The sequence below is a fragment of the Silene latifolia genome, chromosome 3 (assembly GCF_048544455.1).
Source record: "Silene latifolia isolate original U9 population chromosome 3, ASM4854445v1, whole genome shotgun sequence".
Lineage (NCBI taxonomy): Eukaryota > Viridiplantae > Streptophyta > Magnoliopsida > Caryophyllales > Caryophyllaceae > Silene > Silene latifolia.
In genome coordinates, this window is record NC_133528.1 from 144545373 (window position 1) to 144559187 (window position 13815).

The 13815-nt window shown below is 42.0% G+C and overlaps 1 long non-coding RNA gene across 1 annotated transcript; it reads left to right on the forward strand.

Annotated features, from left to right (window-relative positions):
• The first annotated feature begins 11401 nt into the window (after positions 1-11401).
• On the forward strand, positions 11402-13424 carry LOC141646399 (uncharacterized). Its single transcript, XR_012545540.1, has 3 exons — positions 11402-11563; positions 11662-11769; positions 13233-13424. It is a non-coding gene; the product is annotated as an uncharacterized LOC141646399 (long non-coding RNA).
• The last annotated feature ends 391 nt before the right edge of the window (positions 13425-13815 follow it).

The following is a 13815-nucleotide window of genomic DNA, read 5'->3' on the forward strand; positions in this document are numbered from 1 at the left end:
TCGTTTTGACAGTAATTAGAGTGCATTCGGAGTCCGGGTCAAAAACCGTCTCCATTTTCTGATAATTGTTAAATCCCGAGTCAGAATGTTCTGGAATGTTCCGGATAATTCTATTCCATATTTCCCAAATTTTATCTTTTGGCAAATAATATCCCGCAATATTCAAAAGATAATCGAATCAAATCCGTCCTACCATAACTTAAACACGGAAATCTTTCTTAAACAGGAGGAAACCTCCGGGGGAAGACGCAAGCAGTGTCTTTGCGCCTCTTCCAAGAGACGCAGTGGCTGCTGCGCCTCTTCCCAGGCCCTTCCTTGCATGATTTACGTATCTTTTTTTTATCTTTCCGAGATTCACTTCCAAAGAGTCTCCGAAACCCTAAACCTCCGCGTGATTAGTATAAATAGGAGCTTTCGTTCCTCATATTTCTCACGCGAGTGTCCGCCCTTCTCTTCTCCCTTTGCATTCTAGACTTCGTTCTTACTAATTGGCGCCTACGTGCTTGAACCTTCGACCACGTAAGCTCGGATCCTTCCGGGTACCAGCCTCTCCGTTGCATGACCGACCAATTTGACCACTACACTCAATCAATCTAATTAATCAATTTGTTAAATCGTTTTCCTCTTTAGAGGGCATTCTTTCCTTGCATTCGCGTCGAGCAATCACTAATCGATTTTCTTAGTTCATCTCGTTCCGTCAACATGTAAGTCTGAGGGTGTAATAATCCTTATTTTATTTATTATATTTTATTTTATCGTAATCATCATTGTAAGATTCACGTCGAAAGTACCTCCTTAAAACCGATTTCTAAAACCGTCTTCAAAACCTTTCTTGCGGATTTCCAGTAGACAGACGTCGAGAAAAGACGCAGCAACTGCTGCGCCTCTTCAAAGGAGCGCAGCACCTGCTGCGCCTCTTTGTGAGGCTGCCGCAGTTCCTGCTTCTTTTCTTCTTCCTCGTCCTCTGTAATTCGTCTTTTGTTTTGTTTTCTTTTGTTTGTTCTTTAATTCGTTCGTATAATTGTCAACATTAATAATTCACATGTATATAATTTCATATGTATATAATTCATTCATCATTAACATGTTTAATTCATCATTGATCCAACTTAAATCCTAAATAATCAATATTTACGGGTTTTCGTCATTAATATTCTAACCCGGATTTTAGAAGTTCAATCTGTTCATATTGGGTTTCTGAGGTTCGTCATTGATATATTTGCATCCATGTTCGTCATCATTCGTCATGTTTAGTCTAATTAATTGTTTAGTTTGTTCCATTCACCGATGTCACTAATTAATCATTCATTAACATCGTCCCTTCACATAATTAATCTGTTTATTTCCGTCTCATTCATGTTTTACTGTTTTTATGACTTTAATCGCATGTAATTAATCCATTAATCACTTTCATCCGAGCAAATAATTTAATCATCCATTAAAATCACCAATTAACATTAACGGTTTGCAGTTCCGGCTTCACAGCCAGAACTCCCCCTTGGAACAGACGCAGCACCTGCTGCGCCTCTTCCAAAGGGCGCAGTGTCTGCTGCGCCTGTTCCAGGGTGATTTCTGTCTCTGAACTCCTTTCTGCCTTGACGTAGTTTAGTTAGTTTACGTATTAATTCGACTAATGTTCGTAATATCGTTAATTTCAATTCGTTAATTAATTTCTTTTATTTTCTTTTATTTCCTTTATTTCTTTTATTCGTTTTATCAAATAATCCGTTTTAGAGGTATTTTCGACATAAATCGCCTGTTCCATTGTAATTAATGTAATTCCCATTATTGTAATTTTCTTTTATTGTATTTCTTCTATCACTTGTATGCTTTCACATGTAAATGAGCATTAAATCCGACTTCGACATTAATTGGATGCTAAATTAATTGTCTCACCGACTTAGTCTAATTCTCACATGTTAGGATTAATTTATGGATGTTGCATTGCATGCATATAGCCGACAGTATATCAAGTACAAATAAACTCCCTAATCATTAGTAGAGGCCGCTATCGAGGCGGGCGGGATTAGGTGTTCGATCAAAAGAGCTTCCTAATACGTACCCTCACCCCTTACTCCAGATCTCCGTGAGCACCCGTGTTCATTGGCATCCACGAGAGTCATTCTAGACATAGAATGCTAAGGGTAACGATTGCTTAGTGTTCATGTCACTACTTTGTGTCTTGACATGACATGAGGTATTCGAACGGTTCCAATTTCCCATAAAAATTGGTGGCGACTCCATACAAAATGCAAACGCTTATCCCTCGTTTCTCAACCAAGCGCCCCCGTGGGCGGCCCGCTGTCCACAACGTGTCGCTCCTGTGGCACTAAATAAACGGCCCCTGGCCCATTTGAATGTCACTATGCTCGTGCATCTTGGCAAACTTGTCATCCTCATATCATCAAACAAACTAAATTCGCACCTCCCGAGTAAGCAAAGGCTCATGCCTATTTTCCATGTTCATTAACAAGCTCTTGCTTCGAACAATTATTCTTTTACATTTACTTGAACTACGCGCAAGGGTTTGATTTCGCTTTCTTAAAGTGAATACGTAGGCAATCCTTCACAGGATTCAACCCACCATTATATTTAAAATGTAAATAGAAGGACATTTGCATTGCATTTGAAATTCGACAAGAATAATTAAGGAAAATCACAACGGTTTCGTAACCACTTAACCTCTTTTATTTCATTCAATTTCTAATAATAATAATACGTTACATAATATAAAAAATAGAATAGGCTAGGATTCTAAAAATCCCTCCCTTTTATTACAACAATAGTAATAATAATCAAATAATAAATAAGACTTGGGCTATTCTTCCATCTTTCCTTTGCCCTTGTCGTTCTTGTCATATTTCTTGTCACGACCTCGAGCCGGGCGCTCTTGCACCACTTCAGACCTAATCACCAACGGTCTTTCTCGAGGCCTGACTTTTCCATTCTTGCCAAACACCACCTCTGCGACAGGAGTAGTCTTCGATTTCTTCGAAGGATGAATGACTTGGAACCCGGCTTCTTCTTCTCCTTCAGTCAGATGCTTCTCTTTCTCTTTTTCTCCCTCGCGCACCTTGTAGTCAACAGGCTCGCGCTTCCTCAGTCTTTCGCGCTCTTCCGAAGTTGAAGCCTTCCTCCACATCAGATAAGAGTCCGACACCCACAAGGCATTGGAGGAGAAGTTCAAGAACCACATGTTTCTTTGGGCCCACTTCATAGCCCACTCTCTTCGGCTCTCTGTAGTAAGCGCCATAGCAACATGGAACGGTGTCAAGCCTAGGGATCATCTGCTTCAACCCGACTTGCCTCATCAATCTCTCAGGAAAGATGCACACCATAAACTCCAATCCAGGAATGCGGACGGACCTAGTAGGATCCAAAGAAGACACTCCAGTGACAGACTTGAGGTGCCACCACGGAACGACCCATCTGATCAGCGGGCCATCATCATTCTTGACTTGTTCTTCCAATAATCGCAGACCCGGGTGAAGTCCACCATGTACAGCCGTGTCCTCATCGAAATCATACGGGCATGATAGGAAAGTGCATGAACTGGGGGCTCGAGCAACCGGAGCCGTTCCATGAGCCAAACCTACCAAAAAACAGGTATTAGACACCAAAAAAAAAAAAAAAAAAAAAAAAAAAAAAAAAAAAAAAAAAAAAAAAAAAAAAAAAAAAAGAGAAAAAACAAAGAAGGGTGTCTTTTACCTGTAGGATAACGGGACTCCCCAAAAATGGAAGATCGCGGTTGGATTTCCTATTATCCAAGCCCAAGATGATCTCCCCCAAACATAGACAAGCTGGGCTCCTGCGCAGCTCCATTTGCTCAATAAGACCCAATAGACGAGGATCACCTCTCAAATCTTCGTCAACATGTCCCTGAAAGACATAAACATGAAGCAAACAGAAGCCAAATGCTCTCCTCCTAGCAACATAAGAGACAGTAGGGTCGGCCCTGTTGATAAAACGATCTATAAAGTCTAGCATCCTCACGCCCTTTGGAGTAACAAGGCGATCTACCTCAAGTCTAGTAAGTCCAAGCAAATCTCTAAACTTGCCCTTATACCCCTGAGCAGTAGAAGGGATGGCAGGTAAATATTCAGGGTCCCACCCGCCAATAGCAGCAATCTCCTCCGGAAAAGGACAAATGTCACCTCCTGGGAACGCAAAAACATGGTAATTCGGGTCCCAATAATCAAGGCAAGCGTCCAAGAACGGTTTTACAACCTTAATGAGTTTCAAACTCAGCAAAGATCCAAGGTTATAAGCACCCATGTCATGTTTCTCAATATTCGAAAACTCATTAGTCCATTCCTTCAAGCGAATCTCTAGGGTATTCATGATGATAATTTTCTCTTGAAAATTTATTGGGAATTTTTATGTGTAAATCGACGAAGAGGAGACGGAAGAATTATATGATTTAAAGCTTCGTCGACGCTTCTATTTATACTATTTGTTGTTTCCAAAAATCCGTCAGAACCGACCTGCTTGGGAAAGCGCGGCACTCTTGCGCCTCTTCAAAGAGACGCGACTCATGCCGCGCCTCTTCCCAAGACCTTATCTCTCGTGATTTCCGCGTTTAGATCTTTCCTAATTCTATAAGCGAATAATTTCCTATTCCTACGGGATTTTATTTTGGTAAATCCGAGTAATTTACCATGCTTCAGGTTTCCTTGATCCGCAAGCGCGCATTTCGAGGCGATATCGACATTTTCCGCCATTTTTTCTCACACTTTCATATTTGTTTTTTTATTCTAATTCTTTTTTTAGTCATTTCATTTTCTTAATATTTTCTTAATTCTAATTTCTAACTTATAGATTTCTTTTTTTCTTTTTTTTTGGGGGTAACCCTCCCTACCGTACGGTCATTTCCGACAAAATTTTTGCATTTTCGCATCCCTTCGAGTCTCATTTTGCACTAATCAAAGGCCTTACGTGTATATAAAAATGTACGTGATTTGTCTATGTAAATTTCGGCAGCATGACGGTGTAAACCGTTGTCTACCAAACCTGTTCAAAAGCTAACCTGCAGGTACAGATAACGCAACCCAGCAACAAAAGGCACTCAGGCCATTGTATATACAAAGAAGCAAATATACAAGCAAACTGGGGGCTTCGCCCCAAGCAAGTTCAAATGTGCAACTGGGGGCTTCGCCCCAAACAAGTCCAAACAATCGGGGGCTTGCGCCCCAAACAAATCCAAAAAAGATGTTCAAAATCAAAACCAAGCAGACTACTGCTGGGCGCCCTCCAACTCGGCAACCCTCGCCATAAGAGCGGCGATCTCGGCATCCCGAAACTCGAGCTCCCTCGACAAACGAGCCGTCTCCTCCCGAGACTGGGTCAACTCTCGCTCCAGCTCACGATCGGCCTGTGGACAACAAGAAATTGGCTCATGTCAATCAATTCAGACAAAACTGAAAAAAACCAAAGATCAATGAAAAACAAATGAGGTTCATACCTGACGACCTCGACCGCCGACGAGTGCCTCGATGGCTGTAGCTCGTAGCCGGTTGGCCACCCTCCAGAGTGCCACAAACCGAGATGGCGCGACCTGCATTTCAAAAGAATTTTCGAAATCGAACAAGTTCAATCAAATGTGTTCTTACACTAAAATCGCGTAAGATAAGAACTCACCCTCCGAATCGATGATCGCCGATCATCTAGGCCGGCGTCCGTCACGCCACGTCAAAGTCACGCAGCTCGAGATCGTCGTCCTCCAAAAGAGCGTCGGTGTACTCGAGGGTCTCGGGGTACTCCGGGGGCTCGATGCCCGCCGCCTCAACCTCCTCCAAAGACAAATGGCTCTCGTTAATCGATGATCTTTCGTCGCAATTTTCGAAAATCAAAATCCAACAAGAAACAAAAGATACTCACCACTACCGGCCAATACGCCAACCTCCCGTAAAGGAACGCCGAGTAATCCTCGTCAGGGAGAAGAAGGTCGTCGCCACTGGCACCAGCCAAGTCTGCCTCCCTCTCAGCCTCAGAAGGCTCCCTAAACATCGTCCTAGGAGGATCGACGGGAACCGTCAACGCGCCCCGAAAGCACCGACGAGCTAACCGCCGCCCGGATACCACACAGGACCCATCGACGTCCACAACAACAGCCGACTCGAGCTCCTAGGTCGAAGGACCTCAGCGACAAAAGGAGGCGCTCCAGCGTACTCCGCCCAAGGTCTGGGCACCCACTACGATAATATGAAGGCAAAAGTCATTCCAATGATCAATTCAAAACAAAGTATGAGAAGAATAAATGCAAATAGGATACTCACGCTGCTCGGCTGAAGAGCGTTCACATCTCGCCGGTAGACATTGTGAGAAGAGGATACTCACCCAGTCCCTCACCACGGGGTAGGCCCTCTCCAGCGGCTCCGTCCTCTTGGGCGCGAGGCCCGGAAAGTAAGAGTACACCCACGCCTGCAAAGCATAAATATCAATAACGATCTTTTGTGATTCAATGAAGAAAAGAATTTACTTTGGTCTAAAGAAGGTTCATACCTCCAACAGTAGCCCAGGTCCGACGGCGCCAGGAGAAGTCCCCTTCTCCATCAACTCCGGACGAACCATGGCCCTCATAAAGCGGATGAGGACCGCAAAACCAGCAGTGATGACCCGGCCCCAACGCCCTAGGGAACTCAAGTCGAAAGAAAGGGGAGAAGCTTCGTCGATGACCTCTCACCCTTGTCTCCGAGGTAAATCGAAGACAAGAACCACCAAAGCCAAAGACGAGCCCTCGCTCACCTGTACAGGAGGAGGAGGAGCGGTCTCCCTCCCATCAATCACCACCGATGCCGGGGTCTTCCCCGCAAAGTAATCTCGAACATAGGTACTGGGTACCAAGCCCGGCACCGCAACAGCCTTCGGCGACAAGTTCCAGCCGATCAACCTCCTCGCCTCGGCCGAATCCGCCCTCATGCCGGCCTCCGGCCACACCATCTCCTCATCCCGCACTGGCACGTAAATCATGCCGTAATCCTCCAGGTGACTCCCACCTCCCCAAAAGGCAGGTGAAACGTGGAAGTCGTATCCCAAAATCGATCCAAGAAAGCACGAACCAGGCTAAGGTTGGCCCGCAACTTCCTCTTCACGATATCCCTCCAGACCTGAACCAGAGGACCGAACGCTCCACGTTCGATCATGGCTCTCTCCTCTGCCGACAGCCGCTCGTAGTGCTCCATCGCCGTCGTATACCCCGAGAACGACCGGATGTTCCCAGCCTCCTATTATGATTCAAAATAAAGCTATCTTTAGTTTTGAGTAAATTTGAAAGTAGATTAAACAAAAGAAGAAAGGGGTAGGTAATGAGTTAGGGAATTCCTATTTACCAAACTCTTCACCGTCCTGTAGGACAAGTGACCCTCTGCAGCCCACACAAGGTGCCTACTCTCCCTGTGTCTCGGCCCACGCGGAGCTCCTCGGTGACGACCCCCTCGTCCGAGGTGGGCCCGTCTCGGAATCTCCTCCTCGTCGCGACCTCCTCCTCGGGAACCTCGTCTGCAGCGAGCCATCATCGCGGCGGTGAAGGCTCGCTCCAAAGCCTCCTCAACGCAGAAGCAGCGTCTATATCCATGGGAGTCCTCCCAGAAGTAGAAGCATCATCACCTGCAGCATTAAAGTGAATTCAGGCCGCGTCACGGGACGACAAGCCTCTATTAAGAAGTTTTCGAGCCTCCAAGGCCCGAGAATTCCCCATTTCTGGCCATCCTTGGCCATGTTCTCGCCAACCCAATCACCCATGTGACAAATTGGGTCAAGTCAAGTCCGAGTGAAAGCCTAGTTCCGGGTTCAAGTCGAAAATTCGGCAGCATTTCGCTACAATGGCGGTTATGCCCTAGAAGAGTGTCCTGCAAAAGTCGTCACAAACCAAAATTCCAAGATGACAGGAAGTTTACCCATCACCCAAGGGTCCCAAATATCAAATTTCATCACAAATGGGCAATCCTAAGGCCATTTTCGAAGCAATTAGCGGTTTAGCTGTGAAACCGTCTCAAAATTCGCTCAAGGGCTCAAAACTCGATGAAAATTCAAAGCAAATACATGGTTATGTTCCTAACATTACCTATTATCCATTCCTAGCATCAATTTGGCAAGACAAATCCATTTGGGGGAAAAGCCCCAAATTTTCGATCAAATGGGTCGAAAACCCTAATTATTGCGGCTCAAAATTCGACAAAAGTGGATGATTAAAGCAAGATTAAAACGCATACCTCGATTAGTCATATTTCAAGCAAGCTTTTGAATCCAACCTTGGCGGAAATGGTGAAGATTTGAGAGAGAAATTGAAGAAAATATGTTTCGAAAATAATGAACATAAACCTTTCTGATTTCGCGTTTTTACGCAGAATTGCCAAATTGGGGAACAGACGCAGCAGGTGCTGCGCCTCTTCCAAGAGACGCAGCTCTTGCTGCGCCTCTTCTTTTTGTTCCCTCCATACGAATTTTCAAAAGTTCGTTATGAGTTCGTTATTTGTGGGCCCATCTTTGGTGCGCCTCTTCCTCGATGCTATTTTGTCATTTTGGTCCGTTTCGGCGATTTTCTTTCGTTCCGGCCCATGTTTATCCCAGTACGACAAAAGATTTTGCAAGTATTGTCCAAACCCATTCTACCCACAGCAAAGATTTCGCAAAGATTGCTCAATTTATTTTATCCAGCGCAGTGGTATTTTGCAGTACTGCTCACTTGAAGTTTCTCCCATGACGATCAAGATGCTCCTAGTCGTCAAAATAATCACCCAACGAGAGTTTGCTTGAGGACAGAGACAAGCAGATTCCCCCCCAAAATCATCAGTATATTCCCCAACAAGAGTTTGTTTGAGACCAACGCAAGCAAATTCAGCCTCTAAATTTCGCCAAAGTTCGCTTGAGACCGACGCAGCAGACTTCCAAAGCAGTTTTCTACCGACGTCCTGCTGTTATTTTTTTTTATATCTCTTGTTCCCCGCAGAGTTCGACCAAAGTTCCCTGTGACCCCTAATGCCTTCAGACACCAAGTTATCTTCGGATCAATTTTTTTTTTTTTTTTTCGAAGCGTCTTGATCCCGCTTCACCCAGGGGTGTCTCAGGTATGATCTCTTCTTATGGCTGGCGAGCTTCCTTACGTAGTCTAATGGACTTTAAACGACCCTCCCCGATAGTCGACAGAATCTAAAATGTTCCCGACGACAGGTCCTTGGCTCAGACCCCTTGAGCCGCCTCGCGTCGCCATAGTCGTCAGGTTGTAATCTTCGATTGACCTGATGGCTATACTTTGACTTTCGCCTTGTCCAAGCCTCAGTCAAAGTGGGGGCTCTGTAGACACCTCGTTTCTGCACCTCTCGCAAACCACCCGGTGATGATTGGGCCGCATGTTTGATTCGCGGAACGATTTGTGACAATTCGTAAGATTATCGTCAAGTGATTGCTCAAATATTAATATCAACCTCTTAATTGTCATCTACGTCCTGATACGGTCGTTTTGACAGTAATTAGAGTGCATTCGGAGTCCGGGTCAAAAACCGTCTCCATTTTCTGATAAGCTGTTAAATCCCGAGTCAGAATGTTCGGAATGTTAGGATAATTCTATTCCATATTTCCCAAATTTTATCTTTTGGCAAATAATATCCCGCAATATTCAAAAGATAATCGAATCAAATCCGTCCTACCATAACTTAAACACGGAAATCTTTCTTAAACAGAGGAAACCTCTCGGGAACAGACGCAAGCAGTGTCTGCGCCTCTTCCAAGAGACGCAGTGGCTGCTGCGCCTCTTCCCAGGCCCTTCTTTGCATGATTTACGTATCTTTTTTATATCTTTCCGAGATTCACTTCCAAAGAGTCTCCGAAACCATAATTCCTCCGCGTGATTAGTATAAATAGGAGCTTTCGTTCCTCATATTTCTCACGCGAGTGTCCGCCCTTCTCTTCTCCCTTTGCATTCTAGACTTCGTTCTTACTAATTGGCGCCTACGTGCTTGAACCTTCGACCACGTAAGCTCGGATCCTTCCGGGTACCAGCCTCTCCGTTGCATGACCGACCAATTTGACCACTACACTCAATCAATCTAATTAATCAATTTGTTAAATCGTTTTCCTCTTTAGAGGGCATTCTTTCCTTGCATTCGCGTCGAGCAATCACTAATCGATTTTCTTAGTTCATCTCGTTCCGTCAACATGTAAGTCTGAGGGTGTAATAATCCTTATTTATTTATTGTATTTTATTTTATCGTAATCATCATTGTAAGATTCACGTCGAAAGTACCTCATTAAAACCGATTTCTAAAACCGTCTTTAAAACCCTGTTTTTGCGGATTTCCAGTAGACAGACGTCGAGAAAAGACGCAGCAACTGCTGCGCCTCTTCAAAGGAGCGCAGCACCTGCTGCGCCTCTTTGTGAGGCTGCCGCAGTTCCTACTTCTTTTCTTCTTCCTCGTCCTCTGTAATTCATCTTTTGTTTTGTTTTCTTTTGTTTGTTCTTTAATTCGTTCGTATAATTGTCGACATTAATAATTCACATGTATATAATTTCATATGTATATAATTCATTCATCATTAACATGTTTAATTCATCATTGATCCAACTTAAATCCTAAATAATCAATATTTACGGGTTTTCGTCATTAAATTCAATTCGAGTTTTAGAAGTTCAATCTGTTCATATTGGGTTTCTGAGGTTCGTCATTGATATATTTGCATCCATGTTCGTCATCATTCATCATGTTTAGTTAATAATTCGTTTAGTTAGTTAGTTTAATTAATCATTCATTAACATCGTCCCTTCACATAATTAATCTGTTTATTTCCGTCTCATCCATGTTTTACTGTTTTTATGACTTTAATCGCATGTAATTAATCCATTAATCACTTTCATCCGAGCAAATAATTTAATCAACCATTAAAATCACCAATTAACATTAACGGTTTGCAGTTCCGGCTTCACAGCCAGAACTCACCCTTGGAACAGACGCAGTGTAACGCCCCGTAAATTTCGGACCGTTAATATATTTCGAAAATAATTAATTAATCAAGTAAAATTTGACAATAAAGTATTTAAAGTAAAAATAATTCAAAGAAATATAATTTTATTATATTTTGGAGAAAAGTATTTATTTTGATAGTTTTGAAATGTTTAAAAATAGTTTAAACCGTGTAAAATCTTTTATTTCGAAATAAGGGCGTATCGGGGGGAAAATGACAATTCGTGTGAACGTTGGGTAAACGAATTTGGAGATGGGTCGTATGAATACTCAATTTTATTGTAATCTCGTGTTTAAGAACTTTGGTCTTGACGGAATTTGCATTTGACTTACGGATTTAATTATTATTGAAACGAGTCAAAACCGACTCGAAAAATCCCGACTCAAACCCGACTCCCTCCTTTCCTTTCTCCCTTTCACGCATCAAACCCCCTTCCCCTTTAGTTTTTCTGATTTTCCTTGCTTCCCACCGTCATCTTCAACCTTACAAAACCAAAACACCATTTTCAACCAAATTCCAAGCTATTTTGGCCATAATTTCTTCGTTTCTTATCGGATTTTCACGAAATTTACCTTTCCGGAATCCCCTCGACGAGATCTACAACTTGGTATAGTTTAATTTCAGTTTTCTTGAAGTTGTTTTAAGACCAAAATTCGGTAATTTCGGTTTTTGTGCTTAATTATGGTGTTTTAATTGTTTATTTAGGTGAAGAATTGGAAGACGGGTTCGGGGACTTGTATATTGTAGAGGATAGCGGCTAGTGTCGTTAGGGTTTGGGTTTTGAGGTGCTAATTGCTCTTTTTCTAGCTTAAGGTAACATATTTCGAGTTACTCGACGAAAGATCGTCACATGTTTTTGATTTTTGTATGTTTGGTGAATTTTTGTTTGGGTAGTAATTTTCACATGTTAAACTTAGTTGCATGCAAGCTTAATTTGTGCCTTTTGGTAGTTTAAATTATCAAAGTTGAATTGGGGACGATTAATTAATTTTCAGACGGTCTTATAATGTATAAAAATGAAAAAAAAAGAGAAGAAATGGTGCGCAATGGCCGGCAAGCAGGCCGGGCAGCCCACGGCAAAGCCCCGACTGTCTTGGGGTTGGCCCGGGTTGGTCCGTGCTTGTTTTGCGGTTTTTCGTACAATATTGGTCATTTCGGGTTAATTAATATTAGAATAGTATAAGTAACAAAAAGAGTAGTAATTTGAATTGAAGTATACTAGTAACAAAAATTATGTTAATGGAAAAAAATTGTGCTTATATTAATAGTTATCACATGTTAGGGTAATTTACGAAAGGAAATTTGTAATTAATAGGCTCAAAATGAATTTTATAGCTATAATTGAAATGTTTTGTTGATTGTGCCGAAAACTGAGCCTTAGTCCCTTTGACTGATGCGATGTCAGTTAATTGAGTGATTGGTCAGCCGCAATTTGACCCGCACTGCCGCAGTGGTGGGGTTGCGGGTAAAAATTCGGTTGAATGATTTAGATAATCGGCCTTTTTCTTGTTTTAGGCCATTTATTATATCTCTATTTCACATGTGTAATTAGTTGAATTTAAATAGCTTCTTATTTAGTTAGTTGAAATTAAATAGCTTCTTATTTTGTAGTAATGGCCCTAGATTTCCCTAAAGCCTTTAATATTGTTAAAATTGCTAGAATTGGAAGTTAGTATTGAACTCTTATTGAGGAACTGTTGGTATCAGAGCCTATTGCTCCCGATGCACGTTTGTGCACCCCACTTAGAATCACTTGACCTTTAAATAATAAACTTGAGAGAAGGGTAGGATGGGTAGAATTAGGATTTTATGTGGTAGTCTGTTTGTGATTGCTAATTGTTAGATTTGTTGATTGTTAGTTATTAGTTTTGGTGCCGCTAAAGGTTGGTTATGCCAAGTGTAGAATGCTTCCACTTTCTTGATATTTCTTTTCGTATTCAGTGTATCTTACCTTAATCTTCCATTTTCGTTGTTCATTCGTCTTTCAAATTTCTCTTATCTCGCATTGGTAACTACCTTTCAATTCTTTCTCCCGATTCATATTAGGTTCGTTTTCTTCTTATAATAAAGTCCATGTGGACACCTTCCTTTTATTCCGCAGGATAGTTCCCTTGTTCAAGAGAACCCAGTTTTGAGAGAATGTATCATTGGAGGGCGTGAACGAGTGGAGAAATTGATTGTTTAAGGTTTGAGTTGTATAGGAGAATATAATTTGGGATCCTTTGGTTAGTCTTGTTAGTTGTGGCTTTCGTGTTTGTATAAAATGCGATTGACAGGTTGTGGATGCTTAGTTGGGGTCACAGACGGGCTAGTGAGCAAGGAACCTTGGACCTAGTTTTGGCTATTCTATTAGTAAACTTTTTATACTTTTGGTTTGTATATAATTTGAAGGGACATATGTCTCCCTTTCTATTTTTGGTTTGTATCCTTATATTCCCGCGTCTTTAGTTATATATGTAAGTTAGTTTATCAGCTGTTGCAGGGTTATGACACTCTTCTTGAGTTGGAATTGGTTGTGAATGGTTTAGTTAGAAATTTTTTTGAAATTGCAGGTTTTTGGATTAGTTGAACCATTTACAAACATATCCTACCAGTTTTTCTGTAGAATTTACGTATATAATTAAGGTAAATATGATTATACAAGGCTTAGAAACTCGGAACAAAAGTAAGAAAAAGGAATACCTTACGGAAATAAATCAAAATTTCATTTTCAAATCCTTAAAAATAGGTTAGGTTTGCAGAAGTGACATAAACTTTCTAGAATGAATCGAAACTGGTAGCTTGAAATATTTAGAAATTCCCCGAAGTGAAAAGTAACTTAGACCTCATAGGAGCAGGTATGCTAAAAGGATTCAAGCT